This window comes from Pleurodeles waltl, chromosome 1_1 (assembly GCF_031143425.1).
Source record: "Pleurodeles waltl isolate 20211129_DDA chromosome 1_1, aPleWal1.hap1.20221129, whole genome shotgun sequence".
NCBI lineage: Eukaryota > Metazoa > Chordata > Amphibia > Caudata > Salamandridae > Pleurodeles > Pleurodeles waltl.
In genome coordinates, this window is record NC_090436.1 from 566,179,731 (window position 1) to 566,185,730 (window position 6,000).

Sequence of the window (6,000 nt, forward strand, 5' to 3'; positions counted from 1 at the left end):
CAGTCAAACAGGAACCTTTCCCCACACCACATGGTCATGCCCGAAACTATGTTCCTCTCGGAATGATGTTAAGCACAACTACATACTGTAAGTGACTGTACTGTTCTAGAAATGGAGCCAACCGTACCCTCCGAAGTTTACGTTGTTTTGTGATAGATGGAGGCCTAATGGGAAAGAACCAGCTATTTCGGAGCCCCAAGATTCCAGTGGTAGCTAAATGAGGCTTCGTAGGACTGGTGCCTGGCCCACAGAAAGAATTGCATTGAAAGGCAGAAGCTGTTGAAGAACATTTCAAAAGATACCCAGACCGTGGACTGGAAGGGTAATGGATAATGAGGTGCAAAATAATTGTGAGGCTGTTTTGCTTACAAGTGCATGACATTGTCACATGAATGGGGGAATGATTTGTACTCTGCCTTGTAATACGTAAATGGATAATTTTGTCTTTTGATATTTTTGTCTTTTGTCTTTTCATTGGGCACCCGCCCAATGAAATGTAATTTTTTTAAGTTCAAGGGGGAAAACATCAGTGAAACTATTTTTTTTTAATTAGGGAGGTTAAACAATAGGGTTCGAAAATGTTGGCTCTTACTATCTACTTTGCACCAGTCATCAGTATTCAGAACTCAATCAGGGCTGCTGTTTTCCACTTTGCCCGTCTCATATGGGATAACAGTTCTGGAGTTATGCTGACTAGTATTGGCACATTGTGAGAAAGTAGCATCTTTCTAGCATGGTTATCCCCTCTTTTGGCCTGTTTGTGAGTGTGTGTCAGTGTGTTTTGCCTTTCTCACTGGGATTCTGCTAGCCAGGACACCAGTGCTCGTAGTTTGTGGCTTAATGTATGTGTTGTCAGTAGTGCTTAACTGTGTCACTGAGGCTCTGCTAACCAGAACCCCAGTGCTTATGCTCTGTCTGCTTTTAAATTTGTCAATATAGGCTAGTGACTTCATTTACCAATTTCAATTGGCACACTGGACCCCCCTTATACGTCCCTAGTATATGGTACCTAGGTACCCAGGGCATTGGGGTTCCAGGAGATCCTTATGTGCTGCAGCATTTCTTTTGCCACCCATAAGGAGCTCAGACAAACCCTTCCACAGGCCTGCCATTGCAGCCTGTGTGAAATAGTGCATACACTATTTCACAGCCATTTTCACAGCACTTAAGTAACTTATAATTCCCCTATATGTCTAACCTTCATTTACTGAAGGTTAGGTGCAAAGGTACTGAGGCCCATATTTATACTTTTTTAGCGCTGCATTTGCGTCATTTTATAACACAAAAGCGGTGCAAACTTCCAATATACAAATGTATTTTGTAAGTTTGCACCGTTTTTGCTTCAAAAAGTGGCGTGAATGCGGCGCTGAAAAATGTATAAATATGGGCCTAAGTGTGAGGGCACCCTTGCACTAGCAAAGGTGCCCCCACATAGTTCAGGGCCAATTCCCGGGACTTTGTGAGCGCAGGGACGCCATTACACACGTGCACTACATATAGGTCAATACCTATACGTAGCTTCACAATGGTAACTCCGAATATGGCCATGTAAGATGTCTAAGATCATTGAATTGTCCCCCCATTTCAAATCTGGTATTGGCGAGCCAATTTGATGCATCCTGGGGGCTCTACTATGGACCCCCAGTACTGCCAAACCAGCTCTCTGAGGCTTGCACTGCAGCTACAGCTGCTGCCACCTCACAGACAGGGTTTTGTCCTCCTGGCGTCTGAGCAGCTCAGTCCCAGGAAGGCATAACACAGCATTTCCTTTGGGAGGAGGGTGTTACACCCTCTCCCTTTGGAAATAGATGTAACAGGCTGGGGAGGGGTAGCCTCCCCAAGCCTCGGGAAGTGCTTTGAAGGGCACAGATGAAGCCCTCCTTGTATAAGCCAGTCTACATTGGTTCAGGAACCCCCAGTCCCTGCTCTGGTGTGAAAATGGACACAACACAGAGTTGAGGCCCCCAGGTCCCTCCGGGGACCAGACAGCGCCATTTTGACGCAAAACGCAACTTTGTCGGAACCAAGGCTTCTTGGACGAATCCAGTGCCAAAACTTGCCTGCCTACAACATATCTTCGTGGGACATCACTTGCATCATGCAGGAACCCGCAGACATCTTCCTTGGGTGCATTTCTGCAGTCTTCGTCCAACCGGGGATTCTTCTTTTGCACCCTCTTCTGGGTTGGCAGGGGCTCTTGTCCTTCCTGGAACTTCTTCAGACTTCTGGACTTGGTCTCCTTCCTATGCAGGTCTTCAGGTCCAGGAATCCACTATTTGTTGGTTGCAGTCTTGCTTGGTTCTTGCAATAACTCTAATCACGACTTGTAGTATGTCCTAAGGAAACTTGCAGTACTTTACTTCTACTTTCCTGGGCTCTGAAGTGGGGTAATTTACTTACTTTTACTGTATTCTTACTCTCCCAGTGATTCTCTACACACTACACTTGTCTAGGGGGGAATTTGTGATTCACATTCCACTTTCTTAGTATATGGTTTGTGTTGCCCCTAGACCTATTTTCTCCCATTCCATTCTATAGCATTTCTTATTGTTTCCACTACCCTATGTCTAATTACTTACCTTATTTTGGTGTCTAGTGTATATAATGTGTATAATACTTACCTCCAGAAGGAGTATTGCCTCTAAAATATTTTTGGCATTGTGTCACCCAAATAAACTACCTTTATTTTTGGTAACACTGAGTATTGTCTTTACTTGTGTGTAAGTACTGTGTAACTATAAGTGGTACTGCAAGAGCATGAAGATGCAGCCAAGAAGGGCTTCACAAGGTCAGACAGCTTTTGTTCCCAGTCCTGTTGGAACCTCAAACTTCACAACGGGTACAACTAAGATGAAATAGATTCCTTGTTATGTCCCTGGTGGGTAGTTTGGCACCATATCACAGTCCTACAAAGGTGAAAAATATCAAAGTGCCAACTTTCAGGAAAGGTTCTAGATTGTCTTCCCTGAAGCTTCAGAAGTCCTAAAACCTTCAGAAAAGGCTTCTTGCACACCAATCCATGGGTCCAATTAGTAAGAGAAAGGATATATATCTCCAACAATAGTTTTGCAGCTTGAAGACTTTTTTGGATCTACATCGTTCCTCCATAGGGTCGGAAAATGTACATATTTTTCACTTTGTTTTCTTTTAGGCATGGGCCAGTAGGTGGGTAGTGCCTCACCCCATCACATCAGATGTTGGCCCACAATGTTCCAATGCATGGTCACGAACTTCAGATTCCTCTTCTCTCCTCTTGGTGATCTGTACTGTCTTTGGGCATATTGTTAGTTTAACCTATCTCTTTCTCAACTTTTGCATAAACCCACACCTATTTTCGGGAGAGGTGAGAAGATCATGTGTGAATCCAGAAAAGTCTGCACTGCAACACTGTTGGTACAGGTAAGTAAAATGTTTCTTTTTAACATGAATCTTTTCTGGGTTCACATGCTGTGCATAGATTATGCAGTATCAATACCGCCGTTAGGAGGCTGGGTTTAAAGTTAATGTACGTTTGCAAACATGTGTCTTAAGAACGTTCTGACCCATCTATGCCTCTCTAATAACATGACAGTTCAAACTGTAGTGTTTTCTGAACAAGTGGCTGCCATACACAATTAGTTTATAGAGAAGTTCTTTATGAAGGCTAGCTTGGCTCTTTTGTTTCCTAGTAGATGTGCTCTTGGTTTGCTATTCAAAGTTTTCTCCGCAAGGCTTGGTTTACACTTTTTCATTCCAGGCATCCCTCTGTTTGCCCATGCAAAGGAGACAAATAATTGATTATCTTTCCTGCAATGTTTTATTTCCTGCAGGTAATACATGACTGCTTTCTTGACATCTAGCTGGTGCAAGTGCTCTCTTTGCCTGCATTTTTGGTGGTTGAAAAGCAACAGGGTAGATACCACTTTGGGGTGAATTGTGGATTAGTCCACATGAATACCCTGAGTTTGTGTATCTGTGCACTGTCACTGTCTGCAACGAGTATGGAGGTGATTGCAAACAGGATTGCGGTCTTCGTTGTTAGAAATTTACATCCTGCCTTGGGCATAGGCTCTAACAGGGATTTCATCATTCGTGTTAGCACCAAGGTAAGCTCCCACACAGGTATGGGTGCTGACTTTGGGGGAGCCAACGCTCTATTCCCTTCTAGGAATCTTTTGATCACTGGTACGACCAAGAGGCTACTACCTGAAGTTCCCCTGGTGCAACTATTGCTGATAGGCGTACCTTAATAAATGCATACAACAGAGTCTCATCTAGTAGGTGCATGAGGTACCTGATTTTGGTAGTGTGCTCTGTTAGGTTGCATGCCACATTCTCTTTCCTGTAGCAGTACATGACTCTGTTCCATTTGGGTGAATAGCATTTCTGTATCGCAGGTCTCCTTGTTTCCTTCCATACTAACCATATACCTGTGTGGTAATTCTAGGTGACCAAATTCTAACCCCTGAAGAGCCATGCTGCTAGGCTGAGACTGCTTGGTTCTGAGTGGTATAAGTAACCCCCTTGCACTGACAGTATGTTCTGAGAACCTGGTATCTTTATTACCCTGCCTAATGCCATTTCTAGGGTATCTGTAAACTGTGTTTATCTGGCCCACTGTGCGGTTACCAGAATCATTGTCATCAATAGCGTATCAAAGGCCCCCACAGCCCCCCAGGTGCGGTGGGAAGCCCAAGCCCAAGGGGGTGCCCTCAGCACAGCACCTGGCCTAAGTCAGTCCGGAGGGGGTGGTTCTCCATGTTCTTTGCAGGGGCCTCCTCTCCAGTTTCATTACGCCACTGATTGTCATGTATGAGTGTCTGCTTTTGTGTACCAGTGGAGGTATCAGTGGATTCAAGGGAAAATCATGTGCACACTTCCCTGACTTAGAGTCTATGAGCAGAGTACTCCCTTGGGATGGGCGGTGTAGGTGCCTGGAAGCAAAGTCAGTTTTGTAGACCTGGCAGGTGCATAGCTGTCAGTGATATCCCTCTCTGGATCCGCCACGTCTGTATCTCTTATGATAGTTAAGATAGCACATACAACCTCGTTCATATCTGCTTATGAAGGTACACATTGTGATTTTGTTGGCAACTGCAATTTGGATTACTTTGCCTGTGATGTGTTTGTGAAAGACTTCACCGCTAAAAGGACTGTCTTCAGTTCCAACACATGTATGTGTTTTACTGTACGTGTTGGCTCCATTAACCCTGTGTGAGAGTCATCTGTATAATGGTTTATGCTTAATAAGAAAAACTAGTTTCTCTGTAGAACTGGAAGATGCATCATCATTACCTAATTTATATTAATTAATTGACTTAAAAGATGAAAAGCAGAATTTGCCTTGCCCTGATACAAATATGACTTTCAAATTTATCCATTGTCATCCCAGTCAGACTGCAGCAGGGACCTTAGCCAGACGTTCTGAACAGTGGCTGTAAACCCTTAAGAAAATATGTTTGCAATGCAGCCCGAGTCCCTGTTTACATTTCACATTTTGATGCTGTGATAGTAATATTTTTCAATTATTTTGTGAATCTTACACAGTGCATAATCTGAACTTAGTTACCTCTAGATGTCTGAGTGAGTTCAAGTTGTGGTTGGGTGCACATGACTGACGATCAGGAGATCTGGAGTTGAGGTTGAAGGTAGTACAAGTTTCTCACAGGGCCTGTGTAAGAAATTGGGTAATTGGTTGAAGAGGGAGGAAGCCCCACTCAGACAATAACCAAAAGCCTTGTCAGGGTGAAGCACAGAAATTCACAAACTTAACCTATGCTTAACCCTCTGGCAATCAAGTTTAACTAGAGTCAATGAGTAAAGTATTTATGCAGCACACAAAAAGTATGTCAGGAATAAGGCCATGCGTGGTCCAGGTCCCGCCCGAAACTCCACTGCGCGGCTCTGCAGCACTTTATGCGCACCACTTGTCATCCCCTCTTGTTCCAAAGGTGGCCATCAGCGTCGTCTGCCCTGTGGCAAAGCTCATAGAGCTGCAGGTTCAGGACATTGGTGGACAAG